At 39.0% G+C, this 27,552-nt stretch overlaps 1 protein-coding gene across 1 annotated transcript in view; it reads left to right on the forward strand.

Annotated features, from left to right (window-relative positions):
• The window catches only part of arfrp1 (ADP-ribosylation factor related protein 1), a 60,930-nt gene that overhangs the window by 7,107 nt on the left and 26,271 nt on the right, over positions 1-27,552 (forward strand).

Below are 27,552 nucleotides of genomic sequence, written 5' to 3' on the forward strand. Positions count from 1 at the left end.
GTTTACCACTATGTTACATCACCTTTCCTTCTAACAACACTCAATAAGCGTTTGGGAACTGAGGACATTAATTGTGAGTGTCATGATTGGGTATAAAAGGAGCATCCCCAAAAACGCTCAGCCGTTCACAAGCAAAGATGGGGCGAGGATCACCACTTTGTGAACAACTGCGTGAAAAATAGTCCAACAGTTTAAGAACAATGTTTCTCAACGTTCAGTTGCAAGGAATTTAGGGATTCCATCATTTGCAGTCCATAATATAATCAGAAGATTCAGGGAATCTGGAGAACTTTCTACACATAAGCGGCAAGGCCGAAAACCAACATTGAATGCCCGTGACCTTCGATCCCTCAGGCAGCACTGCATTAAAAACCAACATCATTGTGTAAAGGATCTTACCGCGTAGGCTCAGGAACACTTCAGAAAACCATTGTCAGTTAACACAGTTCGTTGCTACATCTACAAGTGCAAGATAAAACTCTATCCTACAAAGTGAAAGCCATACATCAACAACATCCAGAAACACCGCCACCTTCTCTGGGCCTGAGTTCATTCAAAATGGACAGACGCAAAGTGGAAAAGTGTGCTGTGGTCTGATGAGTCCACATTTCATATTGTTTTTGGAAATCATGGACATTGTGTCCTCCGGGCAAAAGAGGAAAAATACTATCCAGATTGTTTCCAGTGCAAAGTTCAAAAGCCAGCATCTGTGATGGCATGGGGGTGTGTTAGTGCCCATGGCATGGGCACTAACACATCTGTGATGGCACCATCAATGCTGAAAGGTGCATCCAGGTTTTGGAGCAACACATGCTGTCATTAAAACAAATGCCTTTTTCAGGGATGTCCCTGCTTATTTCAGCAAGACAATGCCAAGCCACGTTCTGCACGTGTTAAAACAGCGTGGCTTCATCGTAAAAGAGTGCGGGTACTAGACTGGCCTGCCTGCAGTCCAGACCTGTCGCCCATTGAAAATGCGGTTCGCATTATGAAGCACAAAATACGACAACGAACGGAGACCCTGGATTGTTGAACAACTGAAGTCGTACATCAAGCAAGAATGGGAAAGAATTCCACCTACAAAGCTTCAACAATTAGTGTCCTCAGTTCCCAAACGCTTATTGAGTGTTAGAAGGAAAGGTGATGTAACAAAGCGGTAAACATATCACTGTCCCAGCTTTTTTGAAATATGTTTCAGGCATCCATTTCAAAATGAGCAAATATTTGCACAACAATAAAGTTTATCAGTTTGAACATTAAATATCTTGTCTTTGTGGCATATTCAGCTGAATATAGGTTGAAGAGGCTTTGCAAATCCTTGTATTCTGTTTTTATTTACATTTGTCACAACATCCCAACTTCATTTGAATTGGGGTTGTATTTAATGTCGGGTCATAGAGTATTTAATGTTCAGGACATTTGAGAGTTGTTTAGAGGCTCCCATATTGCCACTCATTAGAACAGATGCAAAGTGGGGAAACATTTGCAAATGGCCACCTTAAATACCCTTTCTCATGAATGGATTCACCTGTGTAAGGAGGTCAAGGGTCAGTGAGCTTACCAAACCTATTTTGTGTTCCAATAATTAGTGCTAAATGTATTCAAATCAATAAAATGACAGGGGTGCCCAAATTTATGCACCTGCCTAATTTTGTTTAAATAATTATTGCACACTTTATAAATACTACAGACTTCATTTCACTTCTCAAATATCAGTGTGTTCGTCTGCTATATGATATATTTAACTGAAATTTCTGATCCAGACAACCAATGATTTATAAAGGAAAATCATGAAAATTATCCGGGGTATCCAAACTTTTACATACCACTGTAGACTTGTTTGGTGAATATGGGCCAATTTTGTGTGCAATTCATACGCAAATCCTCCTAAACGCCAGTGGGACAGGGCCCTTAGTGATTTTTTGGTCAGGCTGGGATTTGAACCAAGGATCCTCTGGTCTCAAGCCCAACACCTTAACCACTATCACCTCCCCTAAAGCACCTTGGAACTTCAGAACTTTACTCTTGTCCTGCATTTTTGAGGTTCTAGTTTGCTGACTTTTAGTTCACAGTCATACCAAAGGGTTTTAAAAAGTAATAGTTTGCACCATCTGTCAGCTTCGTTATCATGTACTGGGTAACATATGTCACATGTCACAGAATCCAATGGACATCAATATTGTTTGACCTTTATTTTGGAGACTAAGCATTCAGCACAGTAAAAACTTTTCCATTTATTAATCCTATTAGCTCAGTCAATAATTTGCATCCCTTTTTACCAAAATTGGAGCAACTTTAACTTTTGATCCCTGTACAAACTGAAATTGACCTTTGTCAATGTTTTCGTTGTTTTGACCCCATAATATTCCGTTGTCGATAGTCCAAACTATACCTTTTTGGAATCTTTATGATCAGACAAATAATATGGTATACCTTTTAATACAATTGGAACATTGTTATAATTTGGCCACTATGTAAGTCTTCACTGACCCCTGTATGTCATTAGGGGTCAGCTATAGCATGCCTCCATCTGAAAGTAAACAGTTAATTTAGAATATATGTGCCAAATTTCACACTTTTATCACAAAAATGCACAATTATGTTGCCTATCTGCTCACTGTTAGTTTTTGTTTTGTTTTTTTTAAGGCTGAGCATAAGTGGATTTCACAAGCTCTCCTCCTCAGCGTCTCCTCGGGTGCACAGTAGAGGGTGTCCTGACTTTTAGCGGCTGCATGAAACGTGCTAGAGGGCTTTGCAACTTGATACATGGACAACAAGTAGCAGCCTGAAGCTGAAGACATGGTCCAGATGTCAGATGAAGGCCTCAAAGAGAAATCCCACTTATCCTGCACGCCATCTTTTTGAACAGTTCCCCTCTGGCAGATGTTACAGGACTTTGCACGCACATACAAGGACGCTGAATAGCTTCTTTCCCCTGAGCTTTAAAAAAAAAACTGCACAGTACCTGACTGACACCCCCCATAAACATAATTTTTAATTTTCACTATTAATACTGTAATACAGGTTAAATCGTTGCAACACTGATATTCATTCATTCATCTTCTACCGCTTAGTCCAATTAAGGGTAGCGGGGGGCTGGAGCCTATCCCAGCAGCCATAGAGCGCGAGGCGGGGTACACCCAGGACAGGACGCCAGTCTGTCATAGGGCCACAAACAGACAAACAAACACACCACCCACACACACCACACACTACGGACAATTTAAAGATTCCAATCCACCTAACCCGCATGTCTTTGGAAGTAGGAGGAAACCGAAGCACCCGGAGGAAACCCACGCAAACACGGGGAGAACATGCAAACCCCACACAGAAAGACCACGGGAATTGAACCCACAACCTTTTCGCTGTGAGGCAGCAGTGCTAACCACTAAGCTACCGTGCTGCCCTGCAACACTGATATCTATTTTATAAATCATTTTCACTCTTTCTATGCTACGTCTGTCTGTCTACACCACAGTGTTGGTTTCTTGTATTGACTGAGAAACCAGAGAAACTGCAGCTTCAGCAGTAGCTTCATTTGTCCACTTGCAGCTGTCCAGCTCATATAGTAGCTGCAGATTATTTTGTGGAGCAGATGACACACACACATGCTTGTGAACCAAACCTTGAACCTTTATCACAAATGTGTTGAAATGGAATTATCTCTGGGATGAAACTCTGTTGGTTGATAAGATGAGCACACCTGACTTAGTGAATCAACAGCTGGTGGAGAAGGAATACTTTGAAAACATGGAGCAGAAAGGATGAAGTGTGGTCAACACTCTGGAGCAAAAGGAACAGTAGAGCACCGTTAAGCTGGATGCTGATGATTAAAGTGGGAAGGAATTACAGAAAGAAGCTCTACCAGGAGTGGGTGAGCCTAACACACGGGTTGAGTGTGCAGTGTTGGCACAACCCATTCGGAAAATGGGTGGTTGGGGTGTCAGCGCTCGGTGGTGAGTATGCTGTGGCTGAAAATGGCCATGTACCGACAAGATGAGCTACTTGTCACTTAATGTGCGGCTTGTCTTGCTGCTGCAACAAATAGCTAGAAATATCTGTGGGGATATATCTTGTTTGTTGTTTATTTGAATTATAGCAAAGGTTCTCTTTCTAGGTGATCCTTGCAATTTCTTTCTTTTTTAGCAGGAGGTGGTAAAATCACAAGTCAGAATTTCAATACATCCACTTGGGAAATGATTCACAATATTAATACTAGCATTTTGGCATCAAAATTAATTCTATATCTTGAAAATAACCTCCCACTCCTTGAATGTAACAAAGTATGGTCTGTTTTCCATTATCTGGCTATTTCGCTATGTGTAAAGTTTGTCCATTTCACAAAGGTTTTATTTCAGTCACACTGTGTGAAGAACAGAATTTAGGAGGAGGCCATGCTCTTCAAAAACTTTAAAAACACAATTCTTTCACAAAGGTTTTATTTCAGTCACACTGTGTGAAGAACAGAATTTAGGAGGAGGCCATGCTCTTCAAAAACTTTAAAAACATAAACCATTGTCAAAGGTTTTATCAAATTCTTTAGCCTGAGATCTTGTTTTGGCTTGGCCATGACACTTGATTTACTACAACTTGCCATGCTGTGACTTGAAATTACATGTGTAATTGCATGATCACTGTAATAATATCAGTACTTATGTAGCTTTTGTGACTTCTCTAAAACAGGTACTACCAAGTCAGGAGCATTATATATCATAAACGTGAATGTTGTGTTCAATGCAGGGTTCATAAAAAGTCAAAACAATTACATTCTAATATTTCAAAAGATGTTAAAATTACAGTATATATTGCAGGGGTTTTTTTTGTTTGTTTTTTTTTTGCATGGGGTGAGGGTTTTTTGTCATGGTAGACACCCACTTCCTATATTAAATATCTCCCAAATTACACAATGCACAATCTCTGAAGTGGATGTAAGCATATTTGCACCTCCTGCTACTTCTTTTTGTTTTGTGATTCTTACTTTATTTCTCTGTATTTTGACGCTTTTATTGTATGAAAATGTATAGTCCCCACAAGATGTATGTTTTTCTAATTGTTTTATTGTGCTCAGATAAAATAAATAAATAAATCTTGTCTTTCTGATGGCCACATGACATGAACTGAGTGGTATAAACGTATGTTAATTCATATTACAAGGGGAATTTCACAACTTCAAAATTTTACTGAAAAAAAAAAAATCCTTCATCACTTTTTTCTGATGTCAAGAACGATAAACTATTTTTTAATGAGGCCTAATTGTTTCGAAGCTTTGCAGTGAAACTTTTTATAATGCGCAGTATACACGTGTTCTATTTTTCAACCCCAACAACATGGGAAATGGTGGAAAGCATCAAACGTAATAAATTTTCACTTATGGCGACAACAGAACACTTAACTAAACTTGACTAACCCAACTGGACTATTAAACACACTAAATCAATAACTCCAACCACACTATTAAACTAACATGAAACACAATAACAACACTTAAAACTCCCAAACCCCGTACTCCCATGATGCACTGCAGCATCGCAGTTCACAGACTTAGCGACCAGCCCAGCGATCGCTACAATATATTAAAAAGTTTAACTGAAAAGCAGCCTTGGGAACAATTAGGCTCCATTAAAAAATAGTTTATCATCCTTGACATCAGAAAAAAAAGTGATGAGGGAGGCATTTTGTTATTATTATTTGTTAGAAACAGCTTGCACACATAAGTGACAGTAGCCTAAGTTTCACTGCAAAGCAGCCATTAAGAACACTTAGCCCCCACCCCAAACAACAACAACAAAAAAAGGTTATCATCATTGACATTGATGAGAGGCTTTTTTTTTTTTTTTTTTTTTAAGTTTATGATCCTTGACATTGAGGGATTTTACTGCCATAATTTTGTTTTATGTTTTATTTTGCATTATGCATATTTAGTGCAGCAGATAACTAAAACAATTGTGCAAATGGTGATACAAGCACCAAATTGGCACAAATAATCTTTAGACATTACTCTTTTGAACAAACCAACGGCCACTTGAATTTTCAATAGGCGCCCAGGTAGGGGTCAATTGAAGAATTAGACAGGGGTCAAAATTAAAAATGCTCAAATCATTTTGAAAACTACATCACATTATTTGTCTGATCATAAAGATTCCAAAAATGTTGTGTTTGGACAATCTATGACTGAATGATCAGGAGTTATGGGGTAAAAACAGCAAAAATGGTGACAAAGGTCAGTGTCAGTTTGTACAGGGGTCAAAAGTTAACGTTCCTTCAATTTTGGTAAAAAGTGATACAAATTATTGTTGATCTAATAGGATTAACAAATGGAATAGTTTGATTGTGTTGAATGTTTGGTCCCCAAAGTAAAGGTCAAATAAGGTCAACGCCATTGGATTCTATGACATGTGACATATGTTACCCCGTAACATGATAACTAAGCATGATACACGGCCCAAACTATTTCTTTTTAAAACCCTGTTTGCTCAGCTAATAATTTGCATAATGTTTTACCAAAATTGGAGCAACTTTAACTTTTGACCTTTGTACAAACTGACACTGACCTTTGTCACCATTTTTGCTGTTTTTACCCCATAATTCCTGATCATTCAGTTATATATAGTCCATTACCTTTTGGAATCTTTATGATCAGACAAATAATGTGGTGTAGTTTTCAAAATGATTTGAGCATTTTTCATTTTGACCCCTGTGTAATTCTTCAATTGACCCCTACCTGGCTGCCTATTGAAAATTCAAGTAGCCAGTCGGTTTTTTCAACAGAGTAATGTCTAAGTATTTGCGCCAACTTTGGTGCTTGTATCATCATTTGCACGATTTTGCTCTAAATATTCTCTTTTTTTCGCCACCTAGCGTTCGGTAAACTTCGGCCGTCTTCGACCACAACATACCGAGCGCTGACACCCCCTTCCTCTGAATGGTTTGTGCCGGCACTGCTCACTCAACCCGTGCGTGTGTTTGTGTCATACTTTCAAAGTCATTGCGACTTCAGACAGGACTGAGCTGTCTCACTTTTGAACGGTCGACTTTTTTTTTTTTTTTGTCCGTTTCCTCAGTATCTGACTTCTGATTCATGTATCAGTCTGCAGTGATTTGGGATTTAGCCTCGCTTGCTAGCTAGCCTGAGAGATAAAGGTTAGCACCTAAGCTAAGTGTGTTGGACAGTTTGCCGTTTGAAGAAAAAGGTGCTGAAAATGTCCAAAGTACAAATGTTGAGAACGTTGGTGAAGCAGCGACTGAATGCGGCTGCTGAAGAGATATTTGGCCTTTACGAAAGAACCATAGCAGAGTATGAGGAGGAACTTTGTCGTTCAAAAGAGGAGAACGACCGACAGCGGAAACTGCTGGAGACCGTTTTCAAACCTGAAGCCCACAAACAATCAGCAGGTTGGTCCAGTTTATATCTTCTGCAAAACAATCAGTCCACTTTATATCTTCTCTGCAAAATAATCAGCAGGTTAGTCCACTTTATATCTTCTCTGCAAAACAATCAGCAGGTTAGTCCACTTTATATCTTCTCTGCAAAACAATCAACAGGTTAGTCCACTTTATATCTTCTCTGCAAAACAATCAGCAGGTTAGTCCACTTTATATCTTCTCTGCAAAAGAATCAGCAGGTTAGTCCACTTTATATCTTCTCTGCAAAACAATCAGCAGGTTAGTCCACGTTATATCTTCTCTGCAAAACAATCAGCAGGTTGGTCCACTTTATATCTTCTCTGCAAAACAATCAGCAGGTTCGTCCACATTATATCTTCTCTGCAAACAATCAGCAGGTTAGTCCACTTTATATCTTCTCTGCAAAACAATCAGCAGGTTAGTCCACTTTATATGTTCTCTGCAAAACAATCAGCAGGTTAGTCCACGTTATATCTTCTCTGCAAAACAATCAGCAGGTTGGTCCACTTTATATCTTCTCTGCAAAACAATCAGCAGGTTGGTCCACGTTATATCTTTCTGCAAAACAATCAGCAGGTTGGTCCACGTTATATCTTCTCTGCAAAACAATGAGCAGGTTAGTCCACTTTATATCTTCTCTGCAAAACAATCAGCAGGTTGGTCCACTTTATATCTTCTCTGCAAAACAATCAGCAGGTTGGTCCACTTTATCTTCTCTGCAAAACAATCAGCAGGTTCGTCCACTTTATATCTTCTCTGCAAAACAATCAGCAGGTTCGTCCACGTTATATCTTCTCTGCAAAACAATCAGCAGGTTTGTCCACGTTATATCTTCTCTGCAAAACAATCAGCAGGTTGGTCCACTTTATATGTTCTCTGCAAAACAATCAGCAGGTTGGTCCACTTTATATGTTCTCTGCAAAACAATCAGCAGGTTAGTCCATGTTATATCTTCTCTGCAAAACAATCAGCAGGTTGGTCCACTTTATATCTTCTCTGCAAAACAATCAGCAGGTTGGTCCACGTTATATCTTCTCTGCAAAACAATGAGCAGGTTGGTCCACGTTATATCTTCTCTGCAAAACAATCAGCAGGTTGGTCCACTTTATATCTTCTCTGCAAAACAATCAGCAGGTTGGTCCACGTTATATCTTCTCTGCAAAACAATCAGCAGGTTGGTCCACGTTATATCTTCTCTGCAAAACAATCAGCAGGTTTGTCCACGTTATATCTTCTCTGCAAAACAATCAGCAGGTTAGTCCACTTTATATCTTCTCTGCAAAACAATCAGCAGGTTAGTCCACTTTATATCTTCTCTGCAAAACAATCAGCAGGTTAGTCCACTTTATATCTTCTCTGCAAAACAATCAGCAGGTTGGTCCACTTTATATCTTCTCTGCAAACCAATCAGCAGGTTGGTCCACTTTATATCTTCTCTGCAAACCAATCAGCAGGTTGGTCCACTTTATATCTTCTCTGCAAAACAATCAGCAGGTTGGTCCACGTTATATCTTCTCTGCAAAACAATCAGCAGGTTGGTCCACGTTATATCTTCTCTGCAAAACAATCAGCAGGTTGGTCCACTTTATATCTTCTCTGCAAAACAATCAGCAGGTTAGTCCACGTTATATCTTCTCTAAAACCATTCAGCAGGTTAGTCCACTTTATATACGGCTGAGTGGATTCTTGTCATTGGATTGGTGCTTTTGTATGTCACATGACATGGATTAATTCTCCCAGTTGTTGTTGCATTGCAGTTCAGAGTGCGGCTTGGTTCCATTTAGAGTGCAAATTTGGTTCCATACGTTGGTACTATTGCACTCTCACGTGCACGCTCACACGCAAATGTGCACTTCCTCGGGCACGCTAGCACATGTGATCACGCATGCACATGTCGCACGCATGCTTGTGCATGAGTATGTGCGCGCCCGCTCGATCACATGCACCAGCACGTGCTGCACGCACACACAAAACAAATCCACTGTGCTGCCTGGAGGTTTGTTAGCAGGAAGAAAGAACAAAAAACTGGAGTCATTTCTGACATGATTTTTTTTTCGCTGCACTGCGGCCGTATACAGTACTTATTTTTGTTGTTCCACGCACAACCGCCGACCAGGTTGCGTGTGTGTGTGTGTGGCGCGCGTGTGCAGGGAGGGAGACGACTCTCCTAAGGCATAATTTGAGCTAACTGACACTGCTAATTCTTGTAAGATACACACACACACAAAACAAATCCAATGTGCTGTCCTGTTAGCAGGAAGAGAGAAAGAAAACCTGGACTCATTTCTGACGTGACTTTTTTTTTCGCTGCACTGAGGAGGTACAACAGCTTGACCGAGCCGGGTGCACAGGACAGCGACATGATGATTTGATTGAGTTAACTGACGCTGCTACACACACACACAAAATCCACTCCGCTGTAAGCCTCTGGATGCATGAAAAGCTGCTAACATGAAACGCTGATGTGATTTTTGGCTGGCTTGAGGAACTACACAAAGTCTTCTTTTTTTATGGACGTCCGAAGTCCGTGCACAGCATCACTGGACTACACGTCACAGTGGAACACCAAAGGTAAGTCTCTTTTCTGTTGTTATAAATTAATATAATATAAAATGACAAGGATCTATTTATGGAGCCGTTATATAAAACAAATTATTAAATATTCGTACCATTGAAAGAATGTAAAAAACAACTAACAGACCAAAATCTTCATCAGCCGTTAAAATTTTCACCGAAAACCAGCTGAATTTATCGATGGTGTCCACTCAGTTGTGCCTTACAGTTTTTGAAAAATTTTTTATCAAACAAAGCAGCAGTCTCTGAGCCATTCCTAAACAATGAAAAAATCGACGAGAGGGTGGGCCACTCCTCACTCAAAGACTGCCCACAGGCGAATGATGTAACCGACAGGCGTGAAAAAACTCACAGCATGCCCACGAGGTTCAAGCATGTCTGATGTAATCACAACGTGATTCAAATCCATATAGTTTTTGAAAAAAATAATAAGGTCCATTACTTTTCTCACAGACCTCGCATATTATATCTTCCTCTAAAAAAAAAAAAAAAAATCAGCACTAGGGATGTGGAGATTAATCAATACGAATCGGGATCTAGATACACACGTGCGCGATGCGAGTGTATACGATTCATTCATTGTACATCAATTCAACTGACGGCAAGATCGTGATTACATCGCTCACTGCGTGCTCGCATCGAATTTTATTTTTTATTTATTTATTTTTTTTACCGAGACACATTGAATGCATCATCCAAGCTTGTGTTTTGTTTGGCTTCATAGTAAAAGAGTGCGGGTACTAGACTGGCCTGCCTGCAGTCCATATGTGTCCCTCATTGAAAATGTGTGGTGCATTATGAAGTGCAAAATACGACAACGGAGACCCCGGACTGTTGAACAACTGAAGTCGTACATCAAGCAAGAATGGGAAAGATTCCACCTACAAAGCTTCAACAATTAGTGTCCTCAGTTCCCAAACGCTTATTGAGTGTTGTTAGAAGGAAAGGTGATGTAATGCTGTGTTTACACATAACGACAACAAGTTACGAATGCACGAAGTACACATTCATGGCCACTGATCACGAAAGTGATGATTTGGTGCAGAGGCGTCAGGTGTCCTCAGGAACTGCTGCAACCTGTTACCACCGTTACGATTAATGGCACATGGTGCCGGAGAATTATCAGGAACCATTACGCACGGTCAAGAATAGTGTTTCCGTGTTGTTAGCGCATCGTTAAGTTCTGTCACGTTGTGAACGAGGTGAATTGTCTCCACGCACACACCCATATTCATCCAACCCGAATTCAGAACGCTCCAGTTTTCAGAAGAACTTTGTGACTGCATGCGTATTGGGCTCTGTGCCATGGAGTGGCGCAGAGAGGAGGAGGACAGCGCCAGATGTGTGGCTTCATGTGGCTCTCGTCTGGCGCATTTTCCCAAACATCAGGCACATGCAGCAGGTGGAACACCTACAGGAGCGCGCTGAAGAGCACTGAAATTAGACTTTTAGCCGACTTGATTTCAGCAATCAAACTGAATGTTGTGCAGCAAGGTTTAATTGTGCGCACGTGACAGAAAACTGATTCGTGTTGGTGCGTAGTGAAATGTGACGCCGCATTACAAGTCGTGTCAAAACGTGACTGGCCTTTAACTGGATGGCCAGTTATTTATGTATAGATATCAGTGTGTTCATCTTGGTGGGATAAAATCTGAATTTTTGAGGATTACGTGTGGGGTGTCCCAGGGGTCAGTCCTCGGGCGATTATTGTTTTTGTTGTATATTAATGATATGGGTTTGGTTTTTGAGTTGTATTTTGTTTGCTGATGATACAACTGTGTTTGGTAGCGGGGACAATTTGGGACAGCTCTTGGATTTGGTGGAGAGGGAACTGCAAAAATTTAAATATTGGTTTGACTTTAATAAATTATCACTTAATTTCGGTAAAACTAAGTGCATCATATTTGGAAATATGCCTAGAAATTTAAGCAGTAAATTATTGTTGAATGGCGTTGAAAATGAAATTGTATCTCAAACTAAATTTCTTGGAGTTTTTGTTGATGATAAGCTCTGTTGGAAAAATATAAAACATGTTGAGTCTAAAATATCAAAAGTTATTGCTGTCTTGTACAAAGCTCAATACTTTCTCCCCCAGCATCTGCTGGTTTCATTGTATCACTCATTGCTTGTTCCTTATATGACTTATTGTATTGAAGTTTGGGGGAATATATATAAAACAAATACTAATCCATTATTTCTGTTACACAAAAAAGCTATAAGAGTGATAAGTAAAAAACCATATCGTGAACCAACAAATTCATTGTTTGTTCGTCTTCAGTTTTTGAAATTTTTATGACTTGGTTTGATTATTTTACAATACAGATCATGTATAAAGTTAAAAATGTACTCTTTGCCTCAACATGTCCAGGAGCTGTTTAAAATGAGAGAGGTCCAGTTATAATTTGCGGAATTTTGTGGAACTTTGGTATTTGATAGAAGGAAGTTTCGAACCACTGTCAAAGTTCATTGTGTTTCGGTAAAGGGTTGTTAAAGTTTGGAATGATTGTTTAGATTCTATTAGGTATCCAGTACATTAGCTTGTTTTAAAAGACTTTATAAAAACAATTTATTAACTTGTCATAGTTTGAGTAAATTGCCTGTGTGCCTACTTTTTGTTCGTTTGTCCGTTGCATTACTTTGTTTGTTTCACTGCATTACATTACTGACTGGCATTTGTTTTTCGTGTGTATTTTTTGTTTGTTCATAGAAACTGATGTACGGGGCGGGCGTTTATAAGCCTCTGCTTCTGCCCACACCCTTTCAGCCGCACTAAATTGGTAATTGTTTATGAGTTTGTTCTATATGTTTTTTTTATTTGTTTTCTTTGATTTATTTTGTAAATGAGAGATTTTGTTTGTGCGTGCGTGCCGAATAAACCATTCATTCATTCATAAATAGGTGTGCCTGGTAAACATCACATTCACAGATACCAACAAACTGGGGACATTTTTTTAATGTCAGTATTCAGTCAGATCCATAAGAAATGGAACAGTGACACCATTTTTGTAATTTTGCTCGTACACCATCACAGTGAAGTTGAAATGAAACAAGATGTGCCTGTGGTTCAAAAAAACATAACATTAAGCACTTAGGAATTCACGTCATTTGTATACACTGTCAATCCATTTTCAGAGACAAAGTAATTGGACAAACTAAATATAAGAATTATGGATAACACAAATAATCACTTTAATCAGTTTTTTAGACTAGTCAGGGGACAGATACATGAACATTTCACAAACATTTGATGAAATGATCATATTACTTGGAAAATATATTATAATTTTTCCAGTATTAAAAATCTGTAAATACGTTTATTAAATAGTTGAATAATTCACTTTTTTATTGTTCAGCTGGATCAGAGTAGCTGCAGAAGGCCAAGGGGGCTCCCACAAGTCTCTTTGATGCAGCACTTTGATTGTGGTTCATTTTGAGAGGTGAGGATGGACCGGTTGTCTGCCTGGATGGCAATTTCCCTAGGTCTGACTGGGATTACATTGTGTAGTGATGCATGGCATCAGCGAATGCTACTACACCTAACCTGATATTTATTCTTGCCCTCAGACTGCAAATGATCACAATTATGTTAGGCATTATTTTGGATGCTTACATTATTTTACTTTGCACACAGAAACAAAGTTATTTCACAAACATGAAAACTATCAGGGTCAAAATGATCAGCCCCCCTGATGTTAATAGTCAATAGTGTGTCCTATTTGCTGGATAACAGCTTGCAGTCATTTGTTGTAGCCAGTGGTGGGCACAGTTCCGCTAATCCAATAGCAGATAATTATCGCAGCTAATGTTTTTGCTATCAGATTATCTTTTCAGATAAGTTTTAAAGCCATCATCGGACCATTATCTTCGATAATTTAGTTCCGGTAACTTTCATTCCAATAACATTGCTGGTAAAGTGAGCAAAGTTTAACAGTCAAAAATGTTTGTAAACCCTAAAATCAAACATTTTAGTCCGTCTGTTGTGTGTTTGTAGCAGACTGGCTGCCTGTCACTTGCTGATGACATCATCATTAAGCACAAAACGTGATTGGCCGGCTGACGCAGGGAGCATTGTGGGTTGTGTAGTTCAGGTTCACTTTGGACGTAACGGAGTCGTCCACTCGACACAAAAACAAAACAGATTAATTTTAACATTATTTTATTTCTTTGTGGCTGTAATTTAATCGCCAAGACTCGGTGGGGGAGAGGAACTCTCATGGCGCAGCTGTGTGTACAGAGGGACTTTTCTTCACATTTAGACACTGTGTTGGATTTTTTTTTAAATGGACGCTTTATGTGGGTTATTTAGTCAGATGAATCCCACTGAAAATAACAGGTAAGAATTTATCTTTACTACGTGTCTTTTACTCTGCCAGTCAATGCATTAATGGATGTATTTTGGTTGTTTAAGCTGCAGGGTTCAAAGCATGTGAAAAAAGCAGCAGCTTTTTAGCTCGTAAATGACAGTGTATCTAATACTGAGATAAACTGTGACTTCTAATACTATGTTTTACTGCTTTTGAAAGATGATGAGTGTTTGGGGTTTTTTTTTTATTCATTTATTTTTTGTGCATTCTTGTGTTGTGATCCTTGAATTTACCCAGCGGCCCCTGCACCACTTAAAGTGAAACTGGTTTATCAGAAGTCGACAGTGTAATCTGATGTGGCTGCGTCCGAATCAGTACTAAAAGTTATCAGTTATCTGTAATAAAGATAAAAGTTTTTAGCAGTTTATCGTCATAAAAGTTAACTTTTCAGTTATCTGATTAATGGTTATCGAAGCTAACTTTTTGGTTAGCTGTGCCCACCACTGATTGTAGCTTTCAGTAAGTCTCAGACATGTCTCCTGAGGAATACCAGCCAGTTGGCAAGTCGCTCAACCTCCTGCAGATTTGATGGTCTTCTGGCATGGACCTTGGTCTTCAGTTCTCCCCAGTGGGATTGAAGTGGGATTCAGTGGGATTGAAATCAGGGCTTTGTGCAGTAACGTTCACTTTGGTCTTCTGGTGGTACTTCTTCACCAGGAGTGATGCATGTTTTGGGTCGTCATGTTTCACATAACCTCACAGTTTTCCATGGTGTCTGTCTGTGTGTTGTTCCCGCCAGCTGTGCACCAAATGTTGATGTGTAAAGAAGAAACTTCCCCTCAGCAGCAGGAGTGGAGCACCAGTCTGGACCAAGAGGAGCCAGATCCACCTCACATTAAGCAGGAAGAGGATGGACTGCCCACTCATCATGAAGAAAAAAACACTTCAGAGGCCGCTGGAGGTTCATAGCACTAATGTCCCCGTAATTGTTGTGCACATAAATAGTAAAATTATGAAAATCAACCTCAGTCCTCACATGATCATCAAAACCAAGTTGATGACGAGCGATGGCAATTGCCAGCATGCAGCAGCTCCAATGAACTGATAAAGGAAGAGAAGCTGAAGAGGACCTTAGAGAATCAGAACCAGACTGTAATTTAGATCCGGATGGTCATTTGCAACCAGATACTGAAAACAAGATTTCCATTTCTTCTAAAACTGAGACCGACAATAGTGATGGCAATTGGAAGGAGGCCATGGGCCAGAACCTATGTTTCACATCTCTGAAAAATCTTGAAATTCCTTTAAGTGACGTGATGTATAATGCTGAAGAGAAACATTTTAGCTGCCTGGACTGCGGTAAAACATTTGACCGCAAGGACAGTCTGACGAGACACATGAGAAGTCACACAGGAGAGAAACCATACAGCTGTTTGGTTTGTGGCGAGAGATACACTCAGTGGTCACACTTAAATTACCATGTTAGAGTTCACACCGGAGAAAAGCCTTTCAGGTGTTCAGTCTGTGAGAAAAGCTTTTCAAGTCGTCAGTGCTTACAGACGCACATGAGAATCCACATGGGCGAGAAGCCGTTTACTTGCTCAATTTGCTACAAAACGTTTACACAAAAAACTAACCTTACACAGCACATTAGAATCCATACAGGCGATAAACCATTTAGGTGTTCATTTTGCTGTAAACGTTTTACACAAAAGCATCTCTTATGAAACACGTGACTCTCCATACAGGAGAAAAAAAGTTCAAATGCAGCTTGTGTGGGGAAAGGATTCAACCAGAAGTCACATTTCAAAAACCACAGGTGTGTTCAGGCAGCAAACATGGATGTCACATCTCAGCAAACTCTGTGAATTAACCTTGTCATTTTTGTTCCAAACTGTCTGTGGCATTCTTGTTTTTCATATTAAATTACTGAGTTGTGGTAATTTAATAGCATTTGGCAGGATTGTGACCAAGCAGATAAAGGTGTACTGCCTTTCTATTTTCTTAAGATTTAAGTCCTGAAATAATTTTTCTTTGGCACTACTATAATTTTATTTATTAGTCTTTAAATAGGAGACTCATGATATTCATAACATTGTCAATATGATCAAAATTTGTGTGGTCTGGGGAAAAAACGTTCCCCTGAAGGGAAAAAACTAACAGACAACCATGAACTACATTCAGTAGCTATTTATACAGTCTGTTATAGGGACCATAGCTACATCACAAATCACATAGGGCTCCCCCCAACTTGCGCAAGGAATGCTGGGAAGTAAACAACGACAGCCAATCAGAGTCGAGAGGCATAGCACCATCACATGGCTTCTAGCTGAAACAAAATAATCTAAGATGGCGGAAAATGCTCCAAAAAGGCATATTTCTGTAGGAATCTAATATGTTTATCATACAGCGGGTAAATAAGTATTGAACACATCACAATTTTTCTCAATAAATATATTTCTTAAGGTGCTGTTGACATGAAATAATCACCAGATATCGGTAACAGCCCAAGTAATCCAAACATGCAAAAAAAAAATATATATATATATTAAACCATATATGTCCATAAGTTATTTGTAATAATTTGAAAAGACACAGGAAAAAAAATATTAAACACCTGAAAAAAAGGGGAGTGCAGAAACACATGGAAAGCCAAGACACAAGGCTGAAATCTATTAGTAATAATTAGAAAGCAATCCTGCCCCTTATCAGTGCAAATTATATCAGCTGGTTCAGTCCCAACTGATGGCCTATAAAAAGGTGTGTCATTACCAAGCTGTTCCACAAGAAACATTTCCTGATGGGTAAAAGCAAAGAGCTCTCTCAAGATCTTTGCAACCATATTGTTGCCAAACATACTGATGGCATTAGTTACAAAAGGATTTCTAAACTTCTGAATGTTCCAGTAAGCATTGTTGGGACCATAATCTGGAAGTGTACAGCACATCATTTCACCCTAAAACCGGCCACGGCCAGGTTCTCCTCACAAGATTCTGACAGAAGAGTGAAAAGAATTAGCAGAAGAGTTGTCAAAGAGCCAAGGACCACTTGTGGAGAGCAACTGAACAAAATTTTAATTTGTGTTGAATCAAGTAAAAGCTATCTCCTTAAAATGTGTTTATCCTGAAGTATTTAAATAATGTGTAGGTTAAAGTATTTCGATAATTTACTGCTGTATTAAAGAAGAGCAGCAATAGTTAGAGTGAAATATAATGTTGTTCTGCAGGTGAACAAGTTGTTTTCTTAGCTGTCTCCACCTTGTTTTATCTTGAACTCTAGGACACAGTCACAAAAGGATTTCTATAAAAAGGTACATAGTGAACAGCATGTGATTTGGCTGTGGGGAAAAAAAAATTAGAAGATTTTTTTATTGTTATTATTTTTGCTTTAATCCCTGCAATTAGTTTCAGGGAATGAAAATAAAGCTGCTAGAATGGCACAGCCAGTCCACCTGACTTGAGTCCAACAGAAAATCTATGGAAAGAATTAAAGAGCAGAGTTCATGGAAGAGAGCCATGGAACCTTCAAGATTTGCAGACTGTTTGTGTGAAAGAATGAGCCAAAATTACACTAGAGAAATGCAGATGACAAGTTTTTGTATGTAAGCGACTCAACCACCTGCAGCTCAACGTATCTAAGACAAAGGAGCTGGTGGTGGACTTCAGAAGACAAAAGACTCATCTAAACCCAGTTACCATTAATGGAACTGAGGTAGACATTGTGGACTACTACAAGTCCCTGGGTGTCCACATAGACAACAAACTGGACTGAACTGTGAACACAGATGCTGTGTATAATAAAGGTCAGAGCTGACTGTACTTCCTCAGGACGCTCAGATCTTTAAATGTCAGCAGAAAAATGTTGCAGATGTTTTAACACTCAGTGGTCTCCAGTGTCATCTAATATGCTGTAGTGTGCTGGACCAATAGGCTGAAGGCAGCTGACACAAACACTCACCAAGCTCATCGGGAGAGCTGGCGCTGTCCTGGGGGTTGAGCTGGAGTCTGGAGACATCAGAGAGGATGCTGAGGAAACTGTTTAGTATCCGAGACAGCACCCACCCCCTCCCAGCATGCCACACTGATGTCCTATCACACCACCTTCAGTCAAAGACTGAGACCACAGAACGCCACAGAAAGTCTTTCCTATCTGTGGCAGTCAAACTATAATTCCTCCCCCATCTGCAGGATGAATAGATAACGAACAGAGTTATTCAGTTACTCAGAATTATGTGCAGTATTGTTGAACATCTTGTCTTTAAAAAACAAAAAAGTTTCACAGTTTACTGTCACTGTTTTGGTACTCTGGAAAAATAATTTCCTTTGGGACAAATAAAAAGGTTGATCTTATTCTTCACACAGGAGGCATCTTGAAGCTGTCATTACCAACAAAAGCTTTTGTATGAAGTATTAAATCAATTCAGTAAGTGTTCAATTTTAACCATGTTTAACCTTTGTTCCATTTTATTATACATAACTTAATTTCTGTACTTATTTGTTTTGATTTCTTTACATCTATGGGTTACTTGGGTTGTTACTGACATCTGGTGAAAATTGACAATATATGTACTGAGAAAATAGTGACGTGTTCAGTACTTATTTTTTACCTGCTGTATACATAGCTCAAAACATTTGGAGGAACACTGTGTTCCCCTCCAATTATTTTGAGCTGTGTATTTTGTATAAGTGAGTAGTAAAGACTTCTGGATCTAAAAAAGCTGTTTTTGAAACCAGATAACACCTCTGAAGTGAAGACATGTTACATATGTTTGCATGCACGGCCCGTGTACGCGCATCACGAAAGGTCAAAAGTTCCTTCTGGTAATTTCAAAACCTCATCCATGCGCGAGCATGCTTCTTCCTGCAGACAGCGTAAAATAAATATGGTCTCTATTTAAATGAAGTGGAATTTTGCAACATGTTAAAAAAATGCTTGCTTGGATTTCAGCAGAAAGTTGTCAGTTTTGTAAAATTTGAAAGGCGGTACAGCTTTAGGTGTGCTTGTTTCCACAGCGGTTCTAGGCCACTCCTGCCCATTCTCCATGTAATGTGGTTTTGCATCAGGAAGGCCATCCGGTGTAAAACTTGTGCTAGATCAACATGCAGATCCACCTTGGATCTGCTGTGTGACTCTGAGTGAACTGATTTAATACACTTTCCTGCACTCCTAAACAAAGTGAGACAAAATTGCCTTTATGTCAGAATAAAGTTTGTGTTAGCTTAATATTGTTTTTATTATTATTGTGTTTTCAAATATTGATACCCAGTGGACAGGTTCTCTTCTAATTTAACATCAATTGTTCATATTTGTAGGATGCTGTTAGTTCAAATGTTATGCATCAGTTACTGTATTTCAACCTAAAATCTGTTGAACCAGGGTTTTCATGTACATGACTTTAAGGAACATCGGTTTGACAAATCTTTAATGCAGATATTTTCAACTGTGATTCACCAAAATCACGTTTAATATATAGCTGGTCTGTGATGTTACAGCCATGAGTCCCTAAACGAGACATTTGGACCAAATTTAATTCATTGAGATTTTTTTGTTTGTTTGCTCTTTTGTTGGTGGTGTTGGTGTCAAATTGCAGCAAAATAACTGCATGTAGCTCATATTAGTGGCATCTTATTTTTTTATATTTTTTAGATGTTTCCTGGAGTAAAATAAAACTACATAAGTGGTGGTGTAATCTAACTCATTCACAGCAGGGTTTTGTCTTCTGCAGATTTTAACTCCAAAATTCCCATGGATGCTATGTTTCAAAAGATTCACATGTATTCTGCATATGCATGCACTAAACATTTCTGCCTTATGATGTGATTTTTTTTTTAAATTCTGTCTCTCACAGTTGAAGTGTACCTATGATAAAAATTACAGACCTACATCAAAGCTACATCTAATCTGATGACACCTAGCTGAATCTGTACTGATTCAGCTACAATTTGGTGTTAGTTGTGCATCTCTAGCTTCATTTGTCACCTCACACTGACACATTTTCTATTTTATTATTATTTTATTTCTATTTTTGCATATTCTGGATCACCAGATCCGGAATCCAGATCCGATCATCACCAAACTTTGTTGTTTGATAGAACATTTGACTATGTTACACCCTAATTTTTTTCAAGCCTTCTGCCTTGTTTTTGTTTTAGTTAGAAACTAGAATGTCAAAATTCCCCCTATCCCACAATGGTGAAGAATCCTTTAAAAAATTCCTGGATCCGGATCATGATCCGGATCATCACTAACATTTAATCACTTGTTCCTCTTGTCATTTCCAACCACTCCACAAAATTTCATCAAAATCCGTTCAAAACCTTTTGAGTTATCCTGCTGACAGACAAACAAACAAACGCGACCGAAAACAACCTCTTTGGCAGAGGTAATAAAGTCTGAAGGGCCTAAATGACATGGTGAGATGCTGATGAGCTTCACTCATTCATGTCTGCGACATATGCATATTAAAGGAAAATCATGGAAATCGCGCTGGGCTTTAAATGATTTCTTTGAACTGTTTTTTCTCTAGGGCAAACATGATGTCACAATAGTGCTGCTATGGGGGGGAGCTTTCTGGAATCAACACAGGGTCAAAAATTATACACACAGCACACATTTTTTTTTCCTTAGCAACTTTCACTTTTACCAGATAAAATTGTTGACATTAACTGGCAGTGACCTGATTTAGCCCTGTGATAGACAGGCATCCTGTCCAGGGTGTACACTGTCTCTCACCCTCGTGCACGTTGTTTAAATACATTCAGGATAAACACATTTTAAGGGGAAAGCTTTTCTATGGCTTTTGCTTCATTCAGTACCAATTCAAATTTCAGGCCTGTAGTCAGGATCTGTAATTTGAGGGGATGGGCCTTTGTTGGCAGGGGTTAAAATTTAGGGGTTTTGATGTCCAAGGATGCATTCTGGAGGGTTTTTTGATAACTATTTTCTCACCCGATCTCCCCCCCACCCCCAGTTTAGTTGTACTGCTTAATGTGTGTTGTATTTGAATTTTCTTTTACACATTTTCCCCTTTTCTTTGACTTTAACAAAAATTGATATCACAGCCAACATGTTTGTTTGATTATAATTACTAACCACAAGCGTGGTAATCATTTTCATATTTTTGGCTTTCCTCATTCTCATCCTAATGAATCTGATTTTAAAGCTAGTAACTCAAATCAACTCAGTAATGCTGAGATTAGGCATTAAATAAAAAAGATATTGCTTCATATCCCACTAACTTATGCAGAAAAGATAAATGAAATGAACTTATTTTTATATGGCTCATCAATAAAACTTAGTCCAGAACTATAGTAAAACTTGGGCCCAGGGTAATACTAATTTAAACATTTTAGTTGTTATAATTAGTAGTAGTAGCAGTATGAAAAATGTCTTCAAAAGTGGACGTTTAATCAACACCCTCTTTCTGTCTGGATTCACTCCTGGTTTGTCGTCTCTGAGCAAGAACAATCAAAAATTTGTGTATTCATGTGTAAAGTGCGACCTGACTGAGAGGTAAGAAGGTTTTATCAGCTAATTTTATGTCATGCCGTCCTCAAAAAGAGATTTTTGGGAGAAGAAAAAGCATTTGTGTGTGTTGTTGATGCGTCATAGGTCTGCAGCTGTGTTTTTAGTTTAAACCAAAGCGAGGCCACTCACAGAGACACTCAGAGCAGACTTTGAAAGAAAAGAAAACTTTAAAAATATGTTTGTAAAACTGGCCTCTGTTCGCTGTGGCGTTACCATGCTGTGAGACATCTACACTCAAACACAGCTGGCTGACCCACCGCCCTCCTCCTGCAGAGTACAGAAAGGACAGGAACACACAGGGACTCACTACAAGGAGAAAAAACAGACATTCTAAAAATTGATTTTTGAACACGGTGCACATGTATTCCAGGGATGCAGTATATTTTATATCTTGCGTCCACAACCTTAATTTTGTCTCAGGATGGTGTCAGCGCAAATCTGTCCTTGTGATGGACAACTTTAATCTCTGTAATTCTATGTCTCTTTAACTGACATGATGATGCAATGGTGCTCAAATGGTTTGAGTATCAATCTTCGTTTTATTCTTGGTTGGTCCAGTCCCATTTCGTCTACTCTAAAATTCTCAGTTCATCTACAGCTAGGTTCCCCGTTGGTCTACTCCCATTTTGTCTACTCTTAGAAAAATACATAAATCCCATTTTGTCTACTCCCATTTTATTTTGGATTTTTATGCAAATGAAACTTAAAATTCAACTTTTACTTGACCCTAACCCTAACCTAATGCGAGAGTAGACGAAATGGCACTACTCTACATTTCTGAGAGTAGACGAAATGGGAGTCGACAAACTGGGAGGAGACCAAATGGTAAGTAGACGAAATGGGAGTCAACCAACCGGGAAGTTACACAATCTTCGGGGTGACACAAAGCTCACAGAGTACAGGTGACGTTTGTTCTAAATCTGTGTTCCTTGTAGCCTTAAGCTGGTTTGTAAGCACTGTCCACAAAACCTTTTTTCCAAACTACTTTTCATCAGTTGAAGAGCTAATGTGCAGTGATGAACATAGTCAATGCAGATTTCCCCTCTCCAGCTGATATCTGATCCCTTTGTGGACATTTATCTGTACAGCTGTGATGAAAGGTTTACATTCACTCATGGACCTGAATGTCAGGGTAATATTGGAACAACACTTTCTTTGAATAGCTTCTTCCCCCCTCAAATATGCACTTGCACAAAACCTTAGCTGAAAGGAAATTGGTTCAGATGGTCAGGAACCATGGAGGTACAGGCCTGCCATGAAGCTGCTGCAAAATCAGTGTCACTGTCTGCAATTAAACAAGTTTGACATCACTATAGAATGAGACTGTTGTCTAAGAAAAAAGTTCCTGTTTCAAAATCATCACCTTCAATTTGAAGAAAATTTGTCCACTTGAACAAAGAAAAAGAAGCATCACAATTCTTCAACAAATCCACAAACCATTAGCTATTTTTGACAGACACAATGGGGCGGAACGTTGTGACAGTTAGTCCAAGGAGATTGTGGACTGGTTCAAGCATTTTCACTTTAAGCTTTTGGAATGACCTTCTCAAAGTTCTGATCTCAGCCCTTGTTAAAACATCTGCACAGTGCTTAAGTCAGGCCATTCACTCATTTTCTATACCGCAGACTTCACATCATTGAAGAACGATATCCACAGGAATATCCAGGAATTCTAAAACTGTTGTCCCAAAGGTTTAACAAAAAAAATCTGAGTCTCAACAGAGGCCACAGAGATATTTGCTGAGTCACACTTACAGTGAGGGCACTGGCAAAAAAAAGTACTATGAGAGCTAGTAGTGCAGCAGATAACTGAAACAATTGTGCAAATGGTGATGAAAAAAAAATGGTGATACTCCTTAGACACTACTCTTTTGAAAAAACTGATTGGCCACTTTTCAATTCGTGGTCAGGTAGGGGTCTATTGAAGAATTACACAGAGGTCAAAATTAAAAGATGCTCCAATCATATTGAAAAATATTCCACATTATTTGCCTGATCATAAAGATTCCAAAAGGGTATAGTTTGGACTATCTGTTACTGAATTCTATGAAGTTTTGGGATAAAAACAGCAAGAATGGTGACAAAGGTCAGTTTCATTTTGTTCAGGGGTCAAAAGTTAAAGTTGCTCCAATTTTGGTAAAAAGTTATGCAAATTATTGATTGAGCTAATAGGATTAATAAATGGAATAGTGTTCACAGTGCTGAATGCTTGGTCTCCAAAGTAAAGGTCAAACAAGGTCTACGTCTATTGGATTCTATGACATGTGACATATGTTACCCCGTAACGTGATAAGTAAGGATGATACATGGTCCAAACTATTCCTTTTTAAAACCGTGTTAACTCAACTAGTAATTTGCATCACTTTTTACCAAAATTGGAGCAACTTTAACTTTTGACCCCTGTACAAACTGACACTGACCTTTGTCACCATTCTTGCTGTTTTTATCCCATAACTCCATAGAATTCAGTTACAGACTGTCCTTTTTGGAATCTTTATGATCAGGCAAGTAATATGGCATAGGTTTCAATATGATTGGAGCATCTTTTATTTTGACTCCTGTGTAATTCTTCAATTGACCCCTACCTGAACGCCAACTGAAAATTCAAGTGGCCAATCGTTTTTTTCAAAAGAGGATTGTTTGAGGAGTATTTCTGCCGAATTTGATGCTTTTATCACCATTTGCAGGATTCCACTCTAAATATTCTCTTATCTGCTGCACTATAGCTCGGGGAAGCTACACTTGGTGTTTCCAGATTTGGAGGAGACTTGAGAAGACTGTTCTGGTTCCACATTGTCCCAACTCATCACATATTTAGGCTTGGTCAGTACCTCTTTGTATCAGTACTATACAGGTGCTGGTCATATAATTAGAATATCATGAAAAAGTCGTTTTTTTTTTTTTTCTCAGTAATTCCATTCAAAAAGTGAAACATATATTATATTCATTCATTACACACAGACTGATTTCAAATGTGTATTTCTTTTAATTTTGATGATTATAATTGACTAATAAAAATCCCAAATTCAGTATCTCAAAAAATGAGAATATTGTGAAAAGGTTCAATATTGAAGACACCTGGTGTCACACTCTAATCAGCTAATTAACTCAAAACACCTGCAAAGGCCTTTAACTGGTCTCTGAGTCTAGTTCTGTAGGCTACACAATCATGGGGAAGATTGCTGACTTGACATCTTGCCTGGGCTAAAGACAAAAAGGACTGGACTGCTGCTGAGTGGTCCAAAGTTGTGTTCTCTGATGAAAGTAAATTTTGCATTTCCTTTGGAAATCAAGGTCCCAGAGTCTGGAGGAAGAGAGGAGAGGCACAGAATCCACATTGCTTGAGGTCCAGTGTAAAGTTTCCACAGTCAGTGATGGTTTAAGGTGCTATGTCATCTGCTGGTGTTGGTCCACTGTGTTTTCTGAGGTCCAAGGTCAATGCAGCCATCTACCAGGAAGTTGTAGAGCACTTCATGCTTCCTGCTGCTGACCAACTTTATGGAGATGCAGATTTCAGTTTCCAACAGGACTACCAGTACCTGGTCTAAGGACCATGGTATCCCTGTTCTTAATTGGCCAGCAAACTCGCCTGACCTTAACCCCATAGAAAATCTATGTGGTATTGTGAAGAGGAAGATGCAACATGCCAGACCCAGCAATGCAAAGGAGCCCCAACTACATATTGAGTGCTTTACATGCTCATACTTTTCATGTTCATACTTTTCAATTGGCCAATATTTCTAGAAATCCTTTTTTTTTTTTTTGTATTAAGTAATACTCTAATTTATGAGATACTGAATTTGGGATTTTCATTAGTTGTCAGTTATAATCATCAAAATTAAAAGAAATAAACATTTAAAATATATCAGTCTGTGTGTAATGAATGAATATAATATACATTTCACTTTTTGAATCGAATTATTGGAATAAACTAACTTTTTCATGATATTCTAATTATATGACCGGCACCTGTATGTGATGACTTGGGCAGCCCCTTCGTATCACTAAGGGACAGGTAGGAGCTACCCAAGTCCCCCACATAATGACATTCAAACAAAATGGGTTTTACGTCAAAATATGATGAGTTGGGTGTGACAATGTGTTGGTTCAGGTGCAGAGAAAAAAGGTACAGCATTCCCTGTAGCAGGTGGAAGTTATGAAAAAGTACAGAGGTGACAGTGAAATTGTAGTGCTTTAATTGTAGTGCTTTTTTGCTGTAGTGCTTTTTTTTGGAGTGACTAAAGTGTTCGTTGCAGAGATCAGCACTGAGCTGCTGTGTTGTTCTGCATACCTGCTGTTTAAACTGTTTAGGTTTATTGATGTGGATTCATATGGTGCTGATTTTTTCTCTGTCTTTCTCTGATCCAAAGTTCTGAACTGCAGAATGCGCTGTAGTCAAATCCCGGATCCACTCCAGTAGGTGGCGATGATGCACGATTGTATTAATTGCTAACTGCTATAAGATCGGTGAAGAAGAAGCGTAAGTCTTGTTCACAGTTTTAGAGAAAGAAGGCACATTGTTGCTTTTATTCATAGTTTATTGTAGTGTATGTATTTAATAATAACTACTTAGGAATTCCCGCGGTTTTTTCTTTTTCTGGGTTTTCATGCGAGCGCAGAGGCGCTTTTCGCTTTGTTTATCTTCACATGGAAGCTGGACTCAGCTCGGGCGCTAAGATTACCAAGAGTTAGCTTTGTTTTCTTCAAGATGTATACTCTATTATCTGGATTATATAAATATATGTTCCAGAAAGACGAATACTGCGTTTTAATTTTGGGCTTGGATAACGCAGGGAAAACGGTAAGTTGAAATGACTTATACGTCGTTGCTTGAAATTTGTTTGGAAAAAGTGGTTTTATAGTGTGTATTAACACTATAAGCCACTTCATCATTACAGGTACGCATGCGCGGCGGTTGTCGGCTATCGAGACAAACAAAGCCATGTGCGCAGCTGTCAGTTACGGAAGCGTATTGCATTCACTGGGTAAAAAAAACATTTGACCACTGATCTCGTAATTCCAAGAAAAGATCTCATACACTCAACAAAAATATAAACGCAACACTTTTGGTTTTGCTCCCATTTTCTATGAGATGAACTCAAAGATCTAAAACTTTTTCCACATACACAATATCACCATTTCCCTCAAATATTGTTCACAAACCAGTCTAAATCTGTGATAGTGAGCACTTCTCCTTTGCTGAGATAATCCATCCCACCTCACAGGTGTGCTATATCAAGATGCTGATTAGACACCATGATTAGTGCACAGGTGTGCCTTAGACTGTCCACAATAAAAGGCCACTCTGAAAGGTGCAGTTTTGTTTATTGGGGGGGGATACCAGTCAGTATCTGGTGTGACCACCATTTGCCTCATGCAGTGCAACACATCTCCTTGGCATAGAGTTGATCAGGTTGTCAATTGTGACCTGTAGAATGTTGGTCCACTCCTCTTCAATGGCTGTGCGAAGTTGCTGGATATTGGCAGGAACTGGTACATGCTGTCGTATACGCTGGTCCAGAGCATCCCAAACATGGTCAATGGGTGACATGTCTGGTGAGTATGCTGGCCATGCAAGAACTGGGACATTTTTAGCTTCCAAGAATTGTGTACAGATCCTTGCAACATGGGGCCATGCATTATCCTGCTGCAACATGAGGTGATGTTCTTGGATGTATGGCACAACAGTGGGCCTCAGGATCTCGTCACGGTATCTCTGTGCATTCAAAATGCCATCAATAAA

This window comes from Thalassophryne amazonica, chromosome 3 (genome assembly GCF_902500255.1).
Source record: "Thalassophryne amazonica chromosome 3, fThaAma1.1, whole genome shotgun sequence".
NCBI classification, from domain to species: domain Eukaryota; kingdom Metazoa; phylum Chordata; class Actinopteri; order Batrachoidiformes; family Batrachoididae; genus Thalassophryne; species Thalassophryne amazonica.